Here is a 24,923-nt window from a genome sequence, read left to right on the forward strand (position 1 = left end):
TTGTTCTTCACAAGCATTCAGAAGCACTGTATTTTCACCTCCATTGTCTAATCCACAATGAAACTGTAAATTTTTAATAAGTTGAGATTTACCTTTTTTGTATCCATCTTGATGTAATTACTTTATAATCAGGTCAGTATGGTAGGAGAGCATTTTGTAATTAAAATGTAAATTGTCTTGATTCAAGAAATCATTTCTTGTGAGATCTGTGTGTAAGTCACATATGGTGGAAATGAAAAATCTGCTTAAATGCATTTCTTAACCAGAGTTCATGAATTTGAAGTATTTTAATTGGAAGAAAAATATCTGTGGTGTTTATACTTCATCATGATAGTGTGTAACCCTGGCAGTTTTCTAAATTTCTCCTCATATTCTTGTTTATCACATACTGACTGTGGTAGACTGGAAATAATATGTTTATTTTTAGCAGCTTGCCCACACAATCCTGCAAATCTAGAGGATAAAGTTGTCAAAACTTCTAAACATAAATACCACGGAGTTGATTCTGCAGCAGATGGAAAAGTGCTGGAACTGCCACTGACACGAGGGCAGCCTGACATTCGGGGTGAAAGTAATTTATTGTAGAGTGGTTACAATGCAGTGAATAGAGGGTTTGCATTTGGGGAAATTGGTGTTGTCTTCTTCCATATTTCCCTCTCACAGTCATGACAGCTAAACAAAAACAGGATGCAAGACAATAAAACAGCTTAATGAAGGATGGATAAGATTTTTCTGGTTTAAGTTCATGTTCAAGTTTTTTTATTCATAGGTCACGTTTAGAAAAAAACACTTTTCACTTTCCTGCCACCCTTTCCTTTGAGAATAGACATTGTATCATCAATGACTTATTTCCAAATATTGCTCCACCACCTTTTCACAGTGGACATTGTCTATATCTTGATCTCCTTAGTCACAGGCTGTCACTTCTTTTCACAGAAATGAGGAGTAAGACATCAAATCACAACGCATTTGAACCCCCTCCCCATCCCCCAAGGACATATTTTTACAGAAAGAGCTGGCAGTATTTCAGAATTTGTAGAATTTTTCCTTTCCCTATGGGTTGAATCAGACCTTGGCCAAGAAAACCCAGTCATTAAAAACAAGCCATTGTAATAGCAGTGCAGCTGTCAGATGTAACATTGAGCTGTGAGTGGTGTTGTAGGTGGTGCTTCTAAGTAATTGTTTCGTTATTTCATTGTTAGTGAAGAGCTTAGGGATAAGGCTGAGAGAACATGACCCTTAAGAGACCATGCGTCCTCCCATGTACAAGTCTCAGAGAATGTGCCAGATTTGCTTGCCCTGAGTTTCGTCATCCAAACCATGATGCAGGCACTGTTGGTCACTGAGCACTGTTCCTGAGAGGAATCCGTGTCCTGCCGGCCTCGCGCCACCCAGTGCGGAGAGGTGTGAATGCTGCCCTCCGTGACCGTGCGCTGGAGCAAAACTGAGGGACAGCCTGGTACCAACCAATGCAGGCAAGCTCAGAGTAGCTCCAAAGGATGTTGCATTTTAATGGTTTGTGGGGCTTGGGTTTTTTCTTTCCAGAAGTGAATGTTACAGTGATGGACCTATTTTAGTGCAGATAATTTGCCTGGGAAGCAGATAGAGTGGTGAAAACGGAGAAGAGCCAGCATGGCAGAGCAGGATATTGAAGAGCTCTGATGTCAAGAGGAAGTGGTCCATCCCACAGTCTGCCCAAGTGGGTGCTCCAACCAAAGCACGTCCCTCTCAGACACCATTTCCTGGTGTTAATAAGTTAATAAGTGGAAGTGGTCTGCAGGGGAAGTGACGTGTCTGTCACAAGTTTGAAAGTCCAAGGATTTGACTAGAAGAGTTTGAGGACAGCTATCAGGACTGCAGCTGTCAGTTCAGAACCGTTCTGTAAAATTCAATTTTTAATTCACCACATTGCTGAGAATACCTTTTTCGTTGTTGTTGGGGGTTTGTTTGTTTGTTTTGTTTTGTTTTTGCTCTTTACCTTCTGAGCATGTCATAATTCTTACTTGCATAAGAAAGGCAGAGGTGCTGAACCCAAACCCACTTACAAGGCACTAGGTAAAGGAGTAAACAAATTAAATCAGCCACAATAAAGTCATGTAAGCCACACCTTTCTCCTGAGGCTGAATATAAGGAATTTGAAGAATTCCTAAAGTTAGCTGCCCAGCAATGTTGCAGCCTCACCTCCACCCCAGGAGCACAGATTCAGGGAACACTACAAGGAGGAAAAACCTAGAGTCATTTCAGAAATTACGAAAGTTTCAATAAAGAACGCAGAAAAATTCAAGAATTTTGAGTTCATGCTGGTCATGTTTAATAAATTCATGGAAACATTTGAGGTGTTACATAGACACCATGTCACAAAGTGGACCCAAAGGAGTCTGTGTAATAACTCTGTTTCCTTGCCTGGCTGGTTGCTCCTATGAGCTAATTATAAGGGAGCTGCAAGCCACTCTTGTTTGTCAGTATTGCCAAATTTCACAATTTCATGGCAAGACTTTCTGCGGTTGCTTTAATACTTCAAGGTTGCCTGGTGTATCAAAGCAGTGGAGAATGTGAGCTACCTTTTTATACCTTCCTGATTATTGGAAAAAAGAATTGAAGCACAGGAGCATGGATTTCATAGAGGAAATTATAGGACCCACAAAATATGGTATTTTGAAAATGTCATTAATTGAAGGAAAATCTTTCCTTAAAGCATTTGAGGTGATAATTTTTCTTCTTGCAGTCATTATCAGACTCCCAGTTGATGCAGTATGTGATACATGTATTACAGCTGGGTTCTAAACATAGAACCCAGAGCCATGGTTCTAAACATAGAGCCATGTTGAGATAAAGTAATGATGCAAACTCTTATCCACTGAAGATTGCAAGCTCAAGCTGGTGGCTTGTCTTCCTCTCCTGGCCACTGATCAGTAGAGTCAAAAAATGAGATGACAGGGATAAATCTGCTTTTCTATGGATTTTCGTTAATTTTTGTGTATTCCATCTCAAATTCAAACCCACCAACTTCATGCAACTATATTGTGTGAAGTCCTGGCCTCTGCAGCAAGGTTTTTAAAGAACAGGCATCCAGTGAAATGTTTATAATCAGCAGGCACCGTAGTGAGTCACTGATATGAGTCACTGACCTAGTTGTAGTGCACGGGATTGTGAAAATGGGGTCAGACTTCCCTCTGCCACTCAGACTGGCATCTGCACTGTGCCAAAGTAAGGATGTGGTCCTGCATGGTGGGTACTGGTAGGATCACAGAGCATGTCCTAAGAAGTCTCTCCACAGGCTGAAGTTAAATGCCATATCAACTTTAAATTAGAGATTGCCACCAGCAGCAACAAAATCTTTACAGTCCTGAGCACACTGACCAGTGCTCTATCACCACCAACAGTGTTCTCCTGGTGTTTTCCAAGTTAAGGACAGTTATGAACACAGCCAGAGGGGGCTGTCAGGCAGGTTGTATGGTTGTGGTTCAACCAGTTGTCCATCTACTGAGCTATACTGAGCAATATACTGAGCTACTTACCATACTGAGGGAGAGAGCAGCCTAGGTCAGCTATCAAAATGGCAGGCTCACCCTTGTGTATAGGTCACTTTCTTCCTGACCCATCACTTCCCCTTGTAAATATTTCTCAAATGATGGACAAGCATTTTGTCAGTTGCAGACATATGTTTGGTGTTGGTAGAAGTTTGATGTAAACCAGAAGGTTGTTATAAAGGGTTGATTACATTCTGTTTACTTGTCTCTAAGCTCATTTCCCACTGGGAATTCGGTGAAATGTATTTCACAAACACTGTGGAAAGATCACAGTTCCAGGCATCCTTCCATGAAAATGTTCAATGAAAAAGAGCAATGTGGAAACTTGCAGTGAGAATGTATGCACTGCACAGGCCACGTACCAGAAGCTGCACAGCACCCTGGTGTGGGAGAGACCATGAAAGAGATGAGGCTGGCCGGTAGCAAGGGGCATACAGAAAAGAAGAGACCATGGAAAAGAAAGGGCTTAGTTGCAAAACCAGTCAAAGGGTGAATGTTATGGTGCGGTGCCCATTCACAGAGCAGCTGCCCTCAGCTTGACCACCAAATTGCTAGACAGTGAACTCAGTGAATCTCACAGATTGGACCAACCAGATGTCATAATAATTAATTCCAACTGTCCACTAATTGAAAACAGCATAGAGACAGCAATTTCTTGTTGACAACATTAATAGGAAATCATCTTTAGTTGGAAAAGGCTCAGGTTTTATAATTTTGAATAATGCAAAAGGAAAGAATAGAATTCTGGGTTCTAAGATAGGCTTTGCTAGTAGTGTTTGCATCTCTCAGAGGAGACTTGTTCAGCAGCCATAATTCTAAAATATGCCTTTCAAAGCTGCTGTCTGTGTGTAAGGCAGGGCTTCTTCACAGGTATGCATCTGTCCATTAAGAAGCAATAATTTCAAATAATATTTCATAAAATTCTTTGGAATTTTATAAAGGATTTCCTAAAACTTTACCATAGGAGTGTTTTGCTTCTTTAGTGTCAGTTCTAACTTTACTGCATAGTGTAATTATCCTTGAAGTAAATTATTCTTAGGCTGATTTTTTTCTTATTTAAACATGATATTTTAATGTGTATTTTTGGCTGAGGATTTAAATGCCCAAATTGCATTGAAATGCTTTAGGGCCAGAGCACACAGTTCCTGTAAAAACTGTTGCCTCTATTAGTAACTCCAATGTTCAAAAGATCCAAAGTGAAGCTTCTTGCCTGCATATTCCTGTTCTGTTTCTCATTTTATTTGAAGGGTGTTTAAAATGAGGAAGGCAAAGGTTGTGCTTGTTGGTATACATAACAGTGCATGAAGAGTGCTGGACTTTCTCTTTTTTAGGATGAAAGACTGTAAAGTAATATGGCAGTCATTTGCATCTGATCTATAATGTTCAGGTCTTTTAATTGACTAACAAATTATGGTCTCAGGATACCACAGGAACTTAATTAAGCAGAGCTATTTTGTTTACATGGTGCAAATGGGAGCAAAATTTACCTGCAGCTGAGACATGATTGAGATTTATGTATTTCATCAGAAAAATATTGCTATCGCTTCTAAGATTTTAAATATATATATTTAAGAACACTATCACTTCTAAGATTTGTATGTCATTAATTGTTGATAGTTTAAGAAATTGTTCATTAAAGAATTCACATATAATTGTTGCAATTACACTCTTTTATACTGCCTAGTACTTTAAATGGAAATCTCAGAACTTGGTTTTACAGTTGTTTGCTACAAGGAAGTGAAGAAATGAAACAGATAAATAATTAAGGCATTAGCTTTAATGGAGGCTTAGGAGTTTGGTTAACTGTTTGGGTTTTTTCAGTACAATTGATACTTGGTATTATAAAAAACCTCAAGAACGAACCAGCCAAAACCAACCAAAAAAAAATGCAAACAACCGTCTAGCACTTAGTATCTTTAACACAATAACAAACATTTCTACAGTTCAGCACTTGTGAGCAACCCTAGAATAGCAAACCTGTGCAAACAACTCAGATCTTCTGAGAAACTTTGAAGTAAAAAATTATTTTGTGCAAAACTCATCACTTTGTGACCATTCAGATAATGGTAAACCAATGTTCTCATCTCAGCACTTGCCTGCTTTTCTGCAATAATATGCCAGTGTGAATGTATGACAGAAAAAACCACCAAAAACCAAAAAGCCAAACACTTCAAGATTTCTTTTCCAAGTTCATATAGAGTGAGTAAGAATAGATTTGGTCATTTATAAATGTGTTTTATAATATACAGAATCAAGTGTAAAGGGATATACATGAATTTCAATATTCTGGAATACTTGTAGTTAGTACAGGAAAATATGATTTTTTTTCCTCCTTACCAGTATCCTGAGACAACATTAAAGAGGGGTGAGCTAGGTTGGAATAACTGACGAGCTGAGATTAAGTATTTGTTCCATTTCACAGAAACTTCAGGTAATTCTACTGTTCACCCTGATGCTTCCAGGGTGCCTTTCTGGCTTTTAGCAGTGTGCTGCAGGAAACCATTTCAGTGTGTGCTGTGGGTGTAGCTGTGTGGCAGGGACAGCTGGACAAACTGCTCCAATCTACAGAGCTGGCTTCCATCCCCATTCTCTTCCTGGTCAGAAACATGACTGCCCTTTTCCCATATTCTCTCTGTTTCTGACTCATTCACTGTTTCTTTTTATATACAGAAAGGAATTGTGCAGGAGAGTCAGAGTTCTGCAGCTTTGTGCTGCTCCTTCAAAGGCAATATCTGGATACCTCTCTCTCACATAGTGCTCTGCAAGCCTGGGGGACCAAAGTATCTGGCTCACAGTAGACTTTTTTCCTACAATCTCCTCTGTATGTGTCATCTCCTGGTGGCAGTGGAGGAGGGGAGGGAGAACAGAGCAGCTGGATTGGCATTTGTCACGTGGCAGTAAAAATAGCAAATCACCATTACAATTTTGGCCTGAGTTATATGAGATTCAAAGATTTTTTCATGATGGTTATGAAAGTGACCTTTAACAAATGTTTTGTGGTCAAATAAACATGAAACTTAGGGAAAAGGAAAGTCCAATTGCGTACAGAATATTCTCAGCTCTTACATAGAACTAGGAATCTAACAATTAGATTACTGATGAACCATAATAGTCAGAATGTGTTTCACAAACTGGAGTTGGTCTGTGGACTATTTATCATGGATTTAATCAGAAAAAGTCTGGAAATTCATCTGCAGCACAAGCAGCCTTTGTTCAGCAAACTGCTGACATGTTCCTTCAGGCAAATTTTTCCTTTGGCTGGATTAGTTAAGCAAATAACTATGCAGAGTGCTTAGTCCTGGGTTTTCAATTCTGAAGGAAATTTATCTCCTTTACGGGTGCACTGCATATATGAATATGTCAAAAAAAGATCAAAGTCACAGTCTTTGGGACTAAGTTTTGATTCAGTAAAGTTCAGGTCCTTTGAAACAAAGGAGAACTCTGGTTCTGAGTTATCAGCAGGAATGCTGGTAGTGATCACCAGGTGGTTAAGAAACACTTTTGATACCACTGAAGTCCTGTTCATATTTTTGTGCCCTTTAAAACAAGGAAACAAGATTGAAATCAGGTATTCTGATTCTAGACTCCTGAGGCAAGATGCTAGCAAGCTAGAGGGCACTTGGCTGTACCAAGTAATTCATGAATACACACCAGTTGTCCCATAACTGTAAGATAATGGCCAATTAAGAATATGGCTTTGGAGAGTCCTCTAATAGTAAAAGATAAAGTTTATAATTTAGAAATCCTTTAATAGACAATTCAGAGAAAGAGAACTCTGCATGTGCAAGTGCTTGGTAGTGAGCTAGCTCCTGTACAGCCAGAGTAAAAAAAGCCAAATACTTTTCTTGGGGAAAATAATGTAATTCTCTCTATATGCCTTTTAGGAGTTTGCTAGGGAATGTCAACATCAGTAGAGATGATGTAGACATTCTCCTGAAATATGTCACTAGCACTACCTGAGAGATCAGTTTTGTCTGAAGGTGTCCAGTGGTGTCTTCACCTAAGTCTTAAAGTACAGTCCACAAGTATTTGGCAAATGGTTAAAGTATGTTTTTCTTTTTTGGCTAAGGTCCATATTTTCACTTAACCCAAGACACTGTATTAATTTTTTAATGACTGCTACACTACTATAGAGACTTTTTCAATTGTGTACCAGCTGTGTATTCTTTTTCTGAGAGTGTCCTGCATACTTGATTTTTTTCCACATGTTTCACAAACTGATTAACTCAATCCCACCTCCTTTGCCATTAAGAAATTTGAATTGCCATTCTGTGACCACTACAGACTTGCCTGCAGCTGCTTTTGGACTTTGGCAACACCCAGTTGTTGTTCATAGGCCTGAGTGATGCTCTGACTTGACTGGGCCTGTGTCTTGTTCTGCAACATGTAAGTTGTGCTTGTATTCTGCAGCTCATTGCCCCACTTTACTTCTCCTGAATTCCCTTCCCCACTGCCTTTTGTGGCTCAGAGTGGCAGAGCTGAAATCAATGAGACTGTCTGAGGCAGGAACTGCTCACATCTGCCTTTCCTGTTGAGCTTTTTCCCTTTTACAGTTTTAGTAGCCCTACTAACACATGAAGGAGTTGTTCCTCCTACAGAGCACTGTACACTGTAGTGGAGACATCTCCTAACACACCCTCCCTGTGGGTGTGTTAGGAGATGTCTCCACTACAGTGGGTAGAATGGAAATGTGAAAGCATGCCTGTGGGTAGAATGGAAATGTGAAAGCATGCCTGGGTCTTATGAGGGGGTCTGAGCATCACAAACCAAAGTCCACATTAAGGTACACAGGGAATAGAGATGCCAGATCTTTCAGAAACCATTTTGAAAATCATGAACAAAACAGGAAAGCAGACAATAAAATAATGAGAACATACTAATGCAAACATGCCCTGCACCCAGGTGAGAGAAGTTAACAAAAAGCCAGGGTGAGCTTCCAGGAAAGACTAGTCAAAGGCTCAATGTGGGGGCTGAAGAGGTTTGGGAATCTGAAACATCCTGAGAGTATGAACAGAGAAAATGTAGAGGGCTGTGATGGAAGCAGAGTTTGGTGTTGCATACATGAAATAGGACAGAGGTTTGCAGAAAGCTGCTTGCGTAATTTTGAATATAAACACACCAGCCAGCCCCTAAAGAGAGTGTGGAGAGACAGGAGTGTGCCTCTCCCACAGCTAGATTACCCATCAAAAAGGGAAATGCTCTTATCCTGTCTTGCTCTACAGACACTTCAATATGTTTCTCCAGTTTATTGTATCTCTTGTACTCTGCCTTTCAGGAGCACCCACATCCTTCTCAGTTGTATGGAAGGATCATGCAAACAGACAAGGCATGGCTGGGGAAACGACAAATGAGCTGGAATTCACAGCCAAGAGAGAGAAAGTTCACCTTCCTCTATTTCTATGTTGTATCTTACTCTTTTACACCTGCTCTTCAATGGGTTTTTTCCTACTGCATGCAGCTCTTCCCAAGCTGCAGCTGCCTTTTAGCAGATCTCTCCCAGATGCCACATTGCTCGGTCTGTCTGACCAAGCTGATATTTGATAGTGGCAACATCCAAGCCAGCACTTTTAATATAAATTGCTCACTATCTTTAGCTGTATCTCTGTGTTGAGAACTGAGATTACAGGGTTTGGGGGAGAAGAAAATGGCAACATAATGGAAACTAGACAGAATCCCCACCTTCTTTCTTGAAACATCTCGACAACCTGTTGAGATTGTAGCTCTTCTTCCAGCTCTGGCTGTCTGTGGAAGGCCCCCCAGCAAAGAGAAGGCAGTTCTGACTTTTTGGCTGTCTGCCTTGTGTCCTGAAATCTTGCTAAAGGAGAAACCTTATAATCTGGTCTCTCTTTGCAGTGTAGAGTATTGCAGCTCTTTGGAGAATATTTGTTTCTTTCCCTTGGTTATTGGAGGTTTATTGGCTGTTCAGTTGGGAAAAGCTCAAACAAGCAGATGTGTTAAGGTGGGTGTTGTTCTTTCATTCAATGCACAGGCTTTTCTAACCTGTTGAGGGCTGGCCTTCTTATTAAATGTGTGAGACAGCAGAAGCTGTCTGGCTTGACTCATGGGTTTGACAGAGGAGTTAGTAAGTTTACCTGAGGACATTCTGAAACATCATGAGACTGGTAGTAGCTAAATATAAGGCAAGTCTGTTGGTGCCACCCTGGGAAACAGAGCTCATGGGTGTGTGGCACAGAGATAGCAGAGCCTGCTGTGCAGGGGCAGACAGGCTGTCCCACTGACCACTTGCAAGGTGTCAAGGCAGTCAGACTCACGTTTGTAGAGCTGTGGCTGGAGCTAATAATACCCAATACCTGTAGGACGTTAGGGAGGGAAGAAGAAATTATAAAAAGATACAAGAATTAATAGGACAAGGAGTACAGATAGTTAAAAACTGAGAGTTTCAAGGGATTCCAGATTCTAGGATTTTGCATCTTTGAACATGGAAAGATTCTCACCTAAACTAAACATGTACCAAAATAGCCAGAAAATAGACATCTGCTGCTTTTCTTTGGACTGCATACTGATTTGACCTGCTACCCTACAGCAACTATGCTGTAATACACATGGGCCCAGTTTTCTAATAATAAAACTGTAGCTTGCTAACACTTAAGGAGGCAAGAGGCTGGGTCTCCTTCAGGAAGAGAATGGTGTGTGCTGCTTAATGCAGCTGGAGAGAGTTAACCAGCCAGAGAATTTGCTGTACAGAATAAGCCAGTCTCAGCACCAAACAGCAGTCTCCAACCCCAGGTACTATATTAAGCTTCTCTTTGTCACAGGTATAAGAGACCTGTTCTGATTTTAACCTGCCCAGATCTGGCTTCCAGTTATGGATGTGGAAGAACTGTTTTGGAACTTGACTCTCTCTCTCTCTCTCTCTCTCACTGAATAGTTCAAGAATTTAACTAGATTACCTAACTCTGAAGGTCTTGCCATGCATGTGTAGTTCTTGAAACTTAATGTCTTCTCAAACTGATTCTCAGCTGTCAAATCAGGCTACCAGTACTTCCCTTCACCAACTACTCTCTTTACTTTTTCTTTCTTAGAACCTGAAATCTTTGTGGTTTATGATCTTAGGGCATAGCACTTCAGCTTCTCATTAGTACTACTTAAGGATAGAAACAGAAACAGGAGCATGTGTGTGGGTACAAGCCCATGGTCAGTGAAGGGTCACAAAGCAAGGTTTGCTCTTTCAATGACTCCAGAAAAGACATGACCATCACAGCTTGCAGGTGGGACTGTCACCAAAAGAGAATAAGAATTAAATTGCCTTGTATTTGTAACACCTGATCACTGATCTATATGAAAAAGTCACACAGAAAGCAGCTACCATAGTGGATGTTAAAGCATACTAACTTCCAAAATCTGAAAAATGTGGGTTTTATTATCTTTTCGTCCAGACTAAGGGAGATATCTTGAAAAGAAATTAAAAAATCAACTCACTGTCTCAAGGATCATGTGACATATATTTTCACCAAGCAGCCAGAGGGTGGGGAAACTCCCAAGTTAGCAATCCCATGAAAATTAAAATATTCATTGGCAGCACCCACAGAATGTCCATGTCCCTGTAGAAACTGGTTTTGCTGCTACAAGCACATTCATGTTTAGATCATTATCTACTCAACAGTTCTTAATCCTTGTACTTCAGAGGAAATGCTATATCTGTTTTAAAGGTGGATGACAGAGAATGTGAAGACTGACTTTATATACAGGTAATATAAAGCAACATTGCCCATTTATTTTGAACTAGAACACCAGCAGAATTCATATATACCATCTTACACCAGAACCACTCTCCCTAGCCCTTTGGGATTTAAAAGAATATTACAGACATAGAGGATGAAATGACATTCTTCTATAATTTTCCTATATTTCTATGATAGAAATAAATATTTTAGAACAACTTATTCAGGACTAGTCATATCTATGGACTTTTCTTTCTCTCCAGATCTTGCTATGTGAATAACAGTCCCAAGTCTTTCTGTTCTGGGTACAAACAGGTTTCAAAGGTGTTTTCAGCCTAAAGTTCCAGGCATTGTTATTTTTTCAGCTTCATTCTGCCTGACCATTTCTAAACAACTTGTTTAGAAGAGAGCTGTAATTTTTTGTTAATACAAAGACCCAGAAAAATTTCCTTCTTATGTATACATCTAGAAGACAGAGGAAGCACATAACAATAAAAGGCCAGCATGCAAATTATCCTAGACAGTGCTCAGCACCTTCCTTTGCACTGAAGCAGACACTTACTCAAGTGTCACTACTCACAGGGTAGCAAAATTTCAGCTCTTGCCTCTCGTACTCTGAACAGATCCTCAGAAATTCTATTCACAATTGCATGTCCTGTAGCAATGTTCTACCCAAAATATGTGAGGCCTTTGACACCTGTTTTGTTACCAAATATGTGAAATTTCTTACCTTTTTCCAGGTACATATATGAAACACCATGAGATGTAACTCTTAGCCCTCTGCAAGCAATGCAGAGCCATCAAATAGACAAGGCAGTCAGATAATGATCACTGATAGCATCCAGGTGCTTCACAGGGAAGTTGCAGCAAAGTTTATTATCTCTTGCTTACCTTAAAGGTTTTGCCTGGAGGCCAGTGCTGAAATCAGACTTCCAGCCTGCCAGAAAATTTACAAGTATTTGCTAAGTCACCCTCCTTGCCCTGAAGACTTTCTATTCTAAAAAGTCCCCTTTCTATAGATAGAAAGGTGAGGCATAAACCAAATCCAGACTCGTATTTTGCAGCAGGTTGACAATGATTTTCTTGATGTCTTACCATGAGACAATCAGGACTGTTTTCTGGGAATGCCCTGAGTTTCAGCCCTGTGTCTTTCCTCACCAACCTCTGTTACATGCCAGAAAGACATGGAATAGTGTGTGACTGAAGGATTTAAGTCACCCTATTCAATGGGGGCACTAATGGTTATGGAAAACATCCAAAATTTCTGATAAAATGGATATGCAAAACCCCACTCAGGTCCTATAGAAATGTATATTCTACCAAAAACTATGTTTTCAACAGAGATCAAATCGGAGCTAATTCTGTGGGTTTTGTTTTTGTTTTTAAGTTTTCTCATGGAAAATCATAGAGTTTATTTCATCTGTGTGAGAAAGGGCAGGATGTTTTGCTGGTTATTTCATCATGTGTGAAAAATAAAATGTTGCCAAAACCTACATTGAACATACTTCCTCAAGAAAAGCAGGTTAAATTACATTAAGCCTCAAGGGGTTTTAGTCACTGTAGAAAAATCATTCTGTAGTTTCTACTATACTAGCAGGTTGGAATGCCCATACTTGCCTGGGATATCACTTCTCTATTATACCATCTTCTGAATTTTATTTAACATACTAATGTCTAAATACAGGTGGCTTTTTTTCTATATGTGAGATTTTGGAAACTCATATAAAATCCTTTGAGATAACATTTTCTCTTTTTCTCTACATATATCACAGCTTGAGCCAGAATTCCTTAAATCTGAAATATTGTACATGAAAGGAACAGATAGTGTTGAACTGGAAAAATGCAGAAGTCTGATAGCATCTCAATTAGTTCTCATATCTTTATGTTGCTGGGACATGAAGCATGAAATGGAACTTAAAACAAGTTAGGCAATTGAAGTCCATGTTTGCCACTCAAGTTGTTTAAAGCTTTTATCAGCTCTCTGAATGCCTGTTTAAGAGATGTAACTGCTCATCTTGCAGTCAATGATATGTTGTTCTCAGTAAATGTACTTAGCTTAGAAGAACGGTGCTTGCTTTTGCACACATTTGTATGAGTCATCCACATGATTTTACAGAAGACTTTCATGAAGCACCTGCATGAGAAAGGGTTGTCAGAATCAGTCTTTAATTCTGCAATGTATTTTCACCTTTTTTTTTTAGGATTTTGCAGGGTGGAAAAGGCTCTAAAAAGACAAATATGAGTAAGTCATCAGCAGTGAAATGTGGCAGTTGCAAGTTTTATTATTTGAATGCTGACAGGTCACTTCCCCTTTGCCTCTTGCATAGAGTGTAATATTATCACCAGTCAGCACCAGCCAACTGGCTTGTCAGCAGAAGGGCAGGGAAATCACACACCAGGCAGGGAAAGCTTCTTCTTTTCTTTCCCAGGGAAGTCCATGACAGGAAACAAAGGAAGAAATTATAAACTATGATCCAATAAGATAGAATCATCTACTCAGGAATTTTGTTCTCCTTTCATTGGGTGATGAGAACAAAAGGCTCAATGTTTAGCTGCTCTGACCTCGAGAAAGCCATGTCAGTTCTCTGAGCACTGGGGCTTTAATGGTGACTAAAAGCAAATGCAGAGAATGGTTATGTTCCAAGGGGAGGACAAGTGGAGTAGATTGGGGATGGACTACACTTCTACTAGCTGTGAAAGACTGCTGAAGAATCCATCTTTGCAGAAAAATATATTGGCTAGAAATTCGGCTTTTTTCTAGGTGCATGTCAGTCTGACCTATGAAACAAGGTGCAGCACTGCAAGTACTCAAATATGTCACCAGACCTCAACAAAGCCCTTAATTATACAGTGGTTAGGGAATTACTGCATTGCTAGGAGCATGAAATGCTCAGTAATATCCCACAGCTGTCTGAAGAAACCTTTGTGCTGCTGCCAAATAGTTTGTGGGGACATTAAAACCAATAGTGAATTCTCAGCAAAAAATTAGACTGAGCTCCTTTACTTACAGAGAACAGCAGTATTTCTGGGCTCCAAATCTGGGCAATCCTGCCTTGGTGCCTATAACAGTAAGAAAAAAGGGCTCTTAAACCTTTTCTCAGTTTCAGCTTTTGAAGGGATGTTGATACCTCCTTTATCCCTGCTTTTTATTGGTGGATCTGGGCTGTTTATGGTGTGTCTTGTCAATTTGTGTCTCTCTTTCAAATACTGTTAGCATGCTTGAGTCCTTTTAGACAGATATATAAACAGCTAGGATGTGGACCCTAAGGGAGTGATAAGTTACCAGATGCAAGGGGCACATCCTCACTGGATGTGATTTTACAATTTTTTTAAAAGCTTGAAAGTAGTGGAGACATGGAAATTTGTGACATGCAAACAATTTTTGAAATGTATGTTTTTTAATACCAGGAAGCCTCTTATTTCCAGCCTGGTCAGTGTAGAATGGGAAGATCTTACAGGTATGGAGTGAAGAGAGTTACTTTTGGAAACAGAGTTGAAGAGTTCTGCTAGTTAACCTAAAAGAGTAACATCAAACAAAGTAGAAAAATATTATTGTGTAGATCTGAATTATTTGCTATCACCTTTTTGTTGCTTTAGGTGAGTCAGATTTTTTCAGTTTCTGACTGACATATCCATTTAGTGGACTATAAACCTTAGTTACTGCCCAGACATGCTGTGCAGTTTGACTAATGACTATGTGAGAAGCATGCTGTTGTCCAAGATAGATCTTACAGATATGCAAAGCCAAAAGTGTTTTTAACAGATGAGAGCCTGAACATCCACAGTACTATGGCTTGGATTTTTTTGCTTTGTAAATCTTTGTAAATCTTTTTGACAAATGTGCAGATCTTCAGTCAACCATTCAGTGAAATAATTCAGAACTAAATCTAACAATTAAGGGACCAAATTTTGTAATGAAATATCCTGACACTTGTGTAAACAGCACTATCAATTACTAAGCATCAGTCCTGGGAAGGTCAGGTGGGGTTTCCTCAGGGTTCCTGTCACACAGGCCTAAAAAAAAAAAAAAAAAAAGAAAAAGGGCTCTGCAGGGCAGAACTGTTGTAGGAAAATAGGCTTTGATTATATGCCTCTATCCCATTTTGGCTCCATAAAGTCTTTTTCAGGCCTGCCACTCCTTGCTGACACATTACCAGGTCACCTCCGCTTCCGTCCTTTTGCTCTCTTTTTCCCAGGCAGGCCACCCGCCAGGTCTTTTTGGACAAGTGCCATTCAGTGAGCTTCTGGTCTGCAGACCAGAATTATTCTTCAGACCAGATAGAAATCCATTAAAGCTGCTGTATTTTTTAACTGCTTTTATGGGCCATCAGTACTACACTTGTTCATATCCTTTTGTGGAACAATACATATGGCTTCTTGTGAGTCAGAATGAATTTTCTTGGCAACCAACAATGTTCAGGAGGTGAATTTGCCAAACCCTATGTTATTCAGTGTCCTTCTGTCTCTGGGGCATTTTAATCTCTGCATCCATGGGGTTCTTGAAGTGTTTGTGTCAGGCAGCACTCTCATTGCATAGGAAGATGGATTTTCTGCCTACCAGTTCTCAGTGCATTTCCTGCTCAATTCTGTGTCACTGCTTGCAGAAATAATTGGTAAAGTAGCCTTACCTTGCTTACATAGGTTTCTGTTGTCTATGTCATGAGTACTGCTAAGAAAAGAAGTACCAAAATGCAGATGTATCTTTGGAAACTCTTCCAACTTTTCAAATACCTTTGCCTTCAGTTTGTTTTCTATCAAGTTTTTGCATGAGTTCCCTTGGGAACAGTAGGAGTTCAGTAGTCTCACCTTATAACGTGACTGATAATGACACTCTCAGTGACTGGGAGTGAACAGCATGGTGAATGTGTGGTTTTAGGAGGAAATGGTTCCTTGTTTCCTTTCACACTGCTTTCCAACAGGATGGTCTTACTTTCCTTCATTGTATTTATTAATAATTACAGACATCCTTTATAGGATGGCTTATCTCCTTCCTCCCTTGAATAATGTTTAACCTTCAAGGAGTTGGTTTCTTGCAAATTGGGAAGTACGCTCCTTTTCAGGACATCATGAATATAGAGTAGCAGTATATTATAATATTCTGAATATCTTGGGGTTCTCATTCTGTTCTGTGGATGGAAAACAACCAGAAGAGCGGTTCTACTCCCACCCACCTGCTGGAAAGAATGTTGGTGGGGCATATAATTGATTCTATTCCTGCAAATTGTTGATGGAGAAATTCAAGCACATCACCACTCTGTGCTTTAGCATGTCTGAAACTGAAATTTGAGCCTGAATGTTATAAGGGACAGATATCTCTGATGAGAAAAGCAATGAATGATTTCTTCTGCAGAGACTAAGGAGCTCTGGCTGCAGGCTAGCACCTTTGTACACCACTGTCAATGTGAAGGTGAGCAGGTTTGAAGGTGCTGATTCACATGCTATGTGATATTGCTTTACAGTTTTGTTCCTGACAATGGCTTGGGTAAGTGATTCCAGAGAAACCACAATCCCCTGTGCTCAATGGATCAGCTGCTTAAAGCTTTATTTACTTAATTAATTTATCTTTACACTCGTTCTCAGGCCTTGTGTTTGTGGTGAGGGTTAGTGCATTCCTATAGAACTCATGAAAGGCTATGGGTTGCTGTAAAAAAGTTGCATTTAGAAGCCACTTTGGTGTGATCAAGTAATTTTTCATACCATAACAGCCTTTGAGAAGGAATCCCTACTTATTTGACCCACCACATGTGGATCATATTCTTAAAATGAGTGAATAATTGAAATTCTTTAATTTGTAGTGAATTGTGAAGGATTTTTCAGTTCTATTTTCTTTTCCTAAGGCAGAAGTGCCTTACAACATAGGTATGTGAAGAATATGTTCACTGCATTCAATCACTTTGGATTTATGGTGCTTCACTTTATTGCAGGGTATCTGTATTGGAGAAGGTCGGTAACCAGAGAAGTACAATTAGCTTACCTTAAGGATGAACCCATTGAATAAAGCTGCAGCAGCTGCAAGTGTAAATGGATTAAGCTACTTTAAATCTGATTTATACAAAGTTAGCTTACAAGTAGCAGTTTAGCCTATAGTTAGACAAAACACAGGGACATGGATCCTATTGGAAACCTCAGAGTAGACATTAAAAATTACCCTTCAAGCTTCTTGCTTGATCTATTCCTCGCTTACTTGGTACACGGTAATTGGAAGAGCAAGCCAAGTGCACACTCCCTACATGATGTTGGGGGAAGGACCTTGTATGCAAAAAGCTACAAGACAAATATTCTCATTCCTTTCCCAATTCATTAAGCAATGCTGTGCTTTTTGTTGGGTCTGCTTTCCTGCTTTCTCATGTATCAGTGAGAGGTTTTCTTTCTCTTCAAGCTAAGACAAGACTGAGAGAATGCTGAGGAGCTCAAATAAGTATTGCTTTTCATCAACTGGGAAATTCACCGATACATAATTATAAATGAACACCTACTCGAGCTGCCTGGATAACAAGAGGTCTAGTCCACTACAGAATCTGTTAATGCAGTTCTATATTTCACATGCTTTTAGCAATATCAGCATAGATAGATATTTGATCTATCTAATTTGGCCTGCTGGCTTTTGACCTGGCTGTTAACTGAGAGTTAGGTGAGCAGCACAGTTTCCAGTCTCTTCTCTCACACTGAAAATACACATAAGCTGCTTTACTGTAGTAGCTGTAGTACTGTAGTGCCTTAGAAGGACCCTGGATTCATGAGTTGCAAAGCTAAGTTTTAGTACCAGCTCTGTCACTGACTCACACATTGGCTCTAAGAATCTTCATTCCTGTTGGATTGTTTAAAATGTCCAGCCCACTTATTTAAAGCTTTTCTTATGATTCTTGGTATCTTTTGTAGAGTTATTTATTTTCAGTTCCAATCAAATCTATTCAAATACGTTCAAATTAATTCCCTGAACCAACACCTTAAAATATGTTCTTTAACTGCAAGTGCCTGAAATTTCTGTTGATAGTCAGAAAAGTTAGCTGTCTGTCAGGCTTGGCAAGTGTCAGTCTGTTGAGTTGAAGGTCTGCCCCCTGGCTGACCTCTACTCATGTGCCATGTCATCTGCAGGTTCACCTCTAGGAGATGAGGATGAAGGCCTAGTGCTCTGGTGAAGACTGGAAGGAGGATGAGGATTCTTTCCTTCCCTTGCACATGGCTGATGGATTTGCTAACACTGTATGTTACACAGACAAAAAGCTAAAAAAATACAGACACAAGAGCAGAGGATCCAAGGAAAGAAAAAGCAGTAAGCAATAGGTACCTGTAGGTGAGTCTGTAGGAAGCTGGAGTGGAGGGTATAATATCTGTTTGAAGAGATTTGGAGAATTATTGTGGGCACAAAGATGACTGGATGAAAGGGATGTATGTCTCCATTGGCCTTTACATGACCGAAGTTACTTATGAAAAACCTGTCACTTAGGGGAATCCCTGGAACAGACTGTTCAGATTGTGTCCACTGGTTCTAAGTATGTTTAGGCTGGAAATTGAAATCCTCTGACTATCACTGCTATTGGTCTGGGGCATCTTCCCAAATGATGAAATGAGGCATGATACTGTTTCACAGATAAGATCAGTCATTTTAAGAAACAGGATGTTTTGAAGTGGCTTCCTTCAAAAACCAAAGCTCAGCATGTCCCCTAATCTGATATTCTTAATATTTGTTCTCTAGCAAATTAAAGCATTACTTTTCCAAGGATCCTTGTACTGGGGTTCTTATATGTTTGCTTTTGAGCATCTGTGTTTGGATAATTTAATCTTTGTTTTTTCAACTCTGTCACTGGACTTCTTCAAGGAAACCAAAATATTTTGTAGAAAGAAAAACAGTGCTATTAGGCACAGGCTGAAGACATAATGGAAATATACCATGCAGTGTAATCTGCTTTTAATTGGTCATATCATTCAACTATTGCTAGTTAGAGAAGACACTGGAAACAAAACGTTTGGCCTTAGAAAAACTAAAAATGTGTTACAAAAAATAAATATAGAAAATTGATAAATCAGAGAGAAACTAATCAAATGAAAAATCTCAGCAAACAATCATCATGCAATGGCTGGGATAATTTCAAGTATATTAGAGGCACAAGTGGGCTTGAAATAATATGGGGCTTTTTGCTTAGAGTTACAGCATTAATATGATAAAGTTTTGATTATTTACTGCTGCATTTACCCAAAAGAAAGACTAGCTTTTTTTAAAGTTAAACTACTTGGAAAAAGTAATTCTAGATTCCATCATTCTCCCTTTCCCTAATGTGGTAATTAATATCTGCTTTTTAAAATTGAGCAACTATTCAAAAGCTTTCTTTTTTCATTCAGATTATCTAGTGTGTAGCCACAGCAAAACTATCCTACCATTTTACTTCTACTTTTCTTTCAAAGTTGTTTTCTTTGTCCTGTCCTTAGTTTGTCCTGTAACAACCAGCTAGACTGTTGTACTGGTCAGTTTTCTGATATCCCTTAAATGCCTCAACTATTGAACAGCTGTAGGAATATCAGTTACAGACCAAAGCCCCATTATGCTAAGGAACACAAGGAGAGGACCTAATGCTTTGCCTTAAAAAGCACAGGCTAAGTGGAGTAACATTCTAAGTGCCTGTGTCTAATTGGTCAGCTGGTAGCACATTTGTTTTGAATCTTACCTGTGTACAGGATGGTGACAATGAGTATCTCTTTTGCAAGCCAGTGAAGAGGCTTTTCTGCCTGTGTTTTTTTTCTTTAGATAATACATAATTCTTTGGCTACAACATTGAGCTACACTTTTGCTTTCTCCCCCAAGCATGTTTACTGGGGTTTTATGACACACAGTGAATTTTGTTGGTGTTTGCTACCATGCCCCTCAGCAAAGGCAGGTCAGTGTGGCTCAGATGCCAAGGTGGTGTGTTCATTCACCCTGAGCCCTGCCAGTGTCACAGGCAAGGCAGGTTTGTTTCAGACCAAGTTGGGCTCTCTGGGTGAGTCAGGGTTGTTCACACTGCACCTCCATAGGCCTCTGCAGAATGGCAGCCACCTGTGTGTATGGTGAGGACTGGTGATATGTGCATGTGCTGAAAGCATTCAGCAGTTTCCATTTTAGATTATAGGAAGTTTTGGGGTGAATTTTCCAGGTATACTTGGTTCATTTGTGAGTCCCAGCTGGGCACTTGTCCTGTAAGAGCAGAGTTTCCAGGAAAGCTTTCCATCCAAACAGATTTATCAATTCACTATGAAGATTAAAGCTAGGTCACCATAGACACAGAAGTATGAAGGGGCCTCTATGAGCTTTGAAGCCTTGTGAGGTCTCCCTGCTTTGGCTTTGCTGGGAAGAGCTGGCTAATAAAGAGGAAAGAGAACAATGGAACTAGACAAAAAATAAAAAACTTTAATAGCAAAAATAACAAGTGCCAGAGACTCGGTTCCAAAGACCCCGGGGGCAGGGCAAACACAGCCAGGTATTGGACACAGGCCCAATCAGAAAAGTGAACTTAGAACATGACCTTATAAGAAAAAGGTCTTGACCAACAGTGAAGGAAGACTGGAAACTTGACCAAATATAGTAAGGTTCTATTAGCATACTGGCTCCCAAGAACCTATGGTTCCTACTGTGTCCTGGTCAGGTGTTGCCACCCCTCAGTGCCCTGCCTGCCATGTTCTATGGCCAAATCCCTCTGTAAAAGCATCTGAGGTAAAAACCTCAGTAGGGCAAGATCCCACAGGCCTCTGCTTACCCAAAGCAATCAAATAAATCATAATTTTCCATCCAGAATAAAGAAATATAATAAAGAGACCTTTTTTTTTTTTTGCACCTTTGATCCTTTTGTGAGAAGGGGAGAGGGGTGCCAGGGAGCAGCAGGGGTGGGTGCTCGGGCCAGGAGGACAGCGGGCAGGGAGGGAGAGAGCAGGCATGGCCACAGCCTGGACACAGCCTGGGCAAGGATGGGGCTGAGGGGCTTCGCTTCAGCACCGCTCCTCAGCTGTTGCCTGGAATAAAAGGGCAGGTCCCTGTTTCCTAATCTGAATCCACATGACAGTCAAACGCTATCAGGACAGACCTGGAGCACAGACACAGAAACCCTGAGGCAAGGGAGGTGCAGGCAGGGCTCTGGCAGGTAGAACTTGCTCAGTCCCGTGTTGCCCTGGCTCCAGGGACTGGGTGGTGAAGGTATGGACTTGCCTCCATTTGCTCAGACCTGTTTCCAGTTGTTTATGCAAGAAAATCTGAAGTGCCTGTTTATTTGCAGATATTGTTTATATCAGTAAGGTATGGCTTTGGCTTTGATTTTAACAAGGTACGTAAGTGCAAGTGTTTGGGGTTTTCACTTACTTGTCAAATTAACAGTTCAAAAGCCAAAATCTTTAGAAAAGGTTAAATTACCAATTTGCCTATTCCTTATGTGTGAGGTGGACAGTAATTAATCATATCTACTATTTGCATAGCATTATTCAGACAAATTATAAAGAGAGATATCATTATTATGTGTATAATCCAGAAGAAGAAAACAGGTCTCAGTGAGGTCAAACAAGTGAGCCAGCATGTGTGTGGTCAGTCTTCCAAGAATTAATATTTGGCACATGAAAACAACTGAGGGTCTCTTAATTTTATTTTTCCCCAGAGATACTGAACATCTACAGCTTGCTTTGAAATTACCAGGACCTCAAGCATTTCTGAAAATCAGTTCATATTTGTTACCCACTTCTAAATAGACATGGTAACCTCTGGTGCTGCAGTTCGAACGAAGCAACCTGCATACAGAGAATTGACACCTAGCTCTTCTGGAGGATTAGAAACTGGGGTCCATGACTGAAAATCATGTTTACAATCAGGTTTATATTGAAGTTTCTGGGTATCTGGGTGTGACAGGATGAGAGCAATAGCTTTGCTCCATTACTGTGTTTGAATCTGCCAGTTTATACTAGTTGCCTGGCTGATGTTTTTTTCCTCATTTTCTGATTTTTCCAGCTCACAGCTGCAAAAGAAAAGCTGTCTGTGGAGTCTGTACAATACAGCTTTGCTGAAATAAGTCTTAACCCTCTGACATGTCATTCTCATTTGGTTCATCTCTTGCTAGTGAAAACCCACTCTGCATTTGGGGCTGAGACCACACAAGCCTCAGGAAGAAGCCACACTCTTGGACTCCAAGGGGCTGGATGAAGCAAACTGCACCATTTCCCATCACAAGAGCACCCAGCTGTAACCAGCACCCACACTGCACCTCCAACACACTTCTAGGTGAGTCAATGTCACAGAATACCAATTGCCTAGTGGAGTGAAGAAAAGAATTTCCTTTATACACCACCAGCTGAGACCTGGGCCTGAAACCTTTTGGGAACAGCCTCCAGATGGTCATTAGCCTGGAACTGGAGTGTTCCCAAATATTTGAGGAACCCCTCTGAGCCCTCAACCAAGGTGCCTTGCTGGCTACCCATTTCTAACCCAAGTACTATGTTACTAATTTCCAAGACAGTTCTTGCTGGACCAAATAAACTTGTGTAAATCTGATGGTCAGTGTTGCTTTTACAATAAGAATCAATTAATTAGTATCACCGTAGCTCTGTGGCTATAGCTGGCTGCTTTCTGTAGGGTCTTCTAAGGAAGAGTTTAGGCTTCTGTGGATACAGACCCAAGAGAAGCAGTGAATCAGGCTCACTTCTTTGGCTGTGTAGGGCATGTCTAAGATCCTTCCTTTCCTTCCTCACTTCCCAGGATACTGTCAAGATTTTGCAGAGAAACCTGCAGAGCACATTGTGAACTAATCTGCTGCACAACAGAGCTTATTACTGCAGCTTGCCAGTCTCTTCCAAATATCACAGTTGTCTTCACATTTTGAAAAGCAATTAAAATCAACAGCACATAACAGATTACAGCTGTAGTAAACATTTCTCTTGGCCATGGCAAACAGCCCTGGGAACCTAAACTGCAAACAACAGCCCCTCCTCCTGTTTGCAATGGGGATCCACATTTAGGTTCAACTGCAAAAACTGTTTCTCTCCTGAATTTTTGTTTGTCCTTTTTAAGTCACCTGGGGAGCCATAGCCTCCAGAGTATTACATTTAGAAAAATTAAGTTCCCTGAGCAAACTGGGGCTCATTATTCTGGAATTTATGAAAAGCATAGACTGTAGTAGAATCTATTAATCATGGATTGCTGAGAGGGATGCACACCCTACATAGTATTCATTTCTCACTGGCTACAGGTTTATCTGGTTAATCCCACACACTGATATTCATTGGCTAAATGAATACACCCACAGCCAAACAGCATGAATTTGCAGGGCTGTTAGTTGGCATAACTTCAGTGACTGTTAACAAGCCTTCATTCTTTATATACCAGTTGTCAGTCAGAGCCCTGTTTGTGATTTATGGGAGAGATAACTGCTATCACATCTTGCAAATAAAGAGATAAAAGGAAAAAGCATAGGGCTTGCTGAGGCTACTGTGGAGCCAGTGACTTAAAATATGACAGCTCCAGGTCTATATTTACAAATGTAAAGTGTCTGGTGGCATTGACCTTTTCTTACTGGTCTCAACTCTATGAACTGCCTTAGGCCACTAACAGAGTCTATATTTGAAAATAATTTTTCAAGAATAATGAGCTCTCAGAGTCTGTGTTAATTTTAAGCTAGATGTTGCCACAGAAATGTGTCATGTTTCATGGTGTATTATCCTTTTGCTCTTTGATAAATTCCTTCTTCTTGTTGTGTTTACAATTAAGTGTCTTGCAGGAGAGTCCCCATTTTGATTGGGTTTGCTGATTACTTGTTGGGGCCTTGCAGGAATTAGACTGCAGGAGGGTGATTTGTTCAAGGAGGGCGAGCACTACACCCAGCCATTCCCTCACACACCTCAGAGCCACAGCAGCCCTTACAGTGGGGTAAGTGCTGAATTTCATCACCTGCACTACAGCCTGTGCTTGGGGCTGAGCTGAGCACAGCTTCAATTGTACATCTACAGCAATCATGAGTTGCTGTTCAGATAGCCAAAAATCCAGACAAAGGCACTTCCTACAGCCTGCATAAACCCATTGATTTATTTGAAATCTTTAAGTCAAATTTAAGAGACTACTAAGGACACAAACTACGGCTCAAAAAAAAAAAAAAAAAAAAAAAAAAAAAAAAAAAAAAAAAATCTCGTCCGTCCGTGTCTGCAGCCAGTGCAGGCCAGTGCCCGCACCCGGCCACACAGGCCCGGTGGCGGCTGCCCGGCCGTGCCCCTCCGGAACCAGGGTACACCGGGATGCCTCGGGATACAGTGGGACATCCCGGGATGTCCCGGGATACTCTGGCACAGCCCGGGGTACTCTGGGACACCCCGGATGTCCCGGGACAGCCCGGGCCCAGAGAGGGGCCGCGGCGCTGTCCGGGGGCGCCCCCTGGCGTCCGCAGCCGCCCGTCCCCGCCGGCCCCGCCGCGTTGTCCTCCCCGGTGTCAGGCGGGCTCCGCATTCTCAAGCGAGGGTTTCCATCACTCTTCCCAGGTACGTGAAATGCTCTCGCTGTCCTAAGTTGCAATATCCTCCGATTGCTTTAGTCTTCATCTCACCTGGCTCGCCTGTGCCAGGCATCCCTCTGGATCGCTCCCCTCTGCAGTTCCAGGTGTGCTGCTTATGCTGTCACTGAAGGGTTGATTTATGAAAGCATAAATTTCACTTTGTTTACGGCAAAGTGTCTTGTGGGATCAGAATGTAATATTTTAACCTGTTAGGAAATGATAGA

General features: G+C 40.7%; 1 long non-coding RNA gene across 1 annotated transcript in view; it reads left to right on the forward strand.

Moving 5' to 3' along the window:
- Positions 1 to 22,436, forward strand: part of LOC139595308 (uncharacterized) — a 69,036-nt gene extending 46,600 nt beyond the window's left edge. The window contains exon 4 of the long non-coding RNA XR_011681001.1: positions 22,282 to 22,436. This is a non-coding gene — a long non-coding RNA (uncharacterized lncRNA). The remainder of the gene's footprint in view (positions 1 to 22,281) is intronic.
- Positions 22,437 to 24,923: the final 2,487 nt, after the last annotated feature.

The sequence above is a fragment of the Agelaius tricolor genome, unplaced genomic scaffold (assembly GCF_023055355.1).
Source record: "Agelaius tricolor isolate 1412-34295 unplaced genomic scaffold, bAgeTri1.0.p SCAF_13, whole genome shotgun sequence".
Taxonomy (NCBI): Eukaryota; Metazoa; Chordata; class Aves; order Passeriformes; family Icteridae; genus Agelaius; species Agelaius tricolor.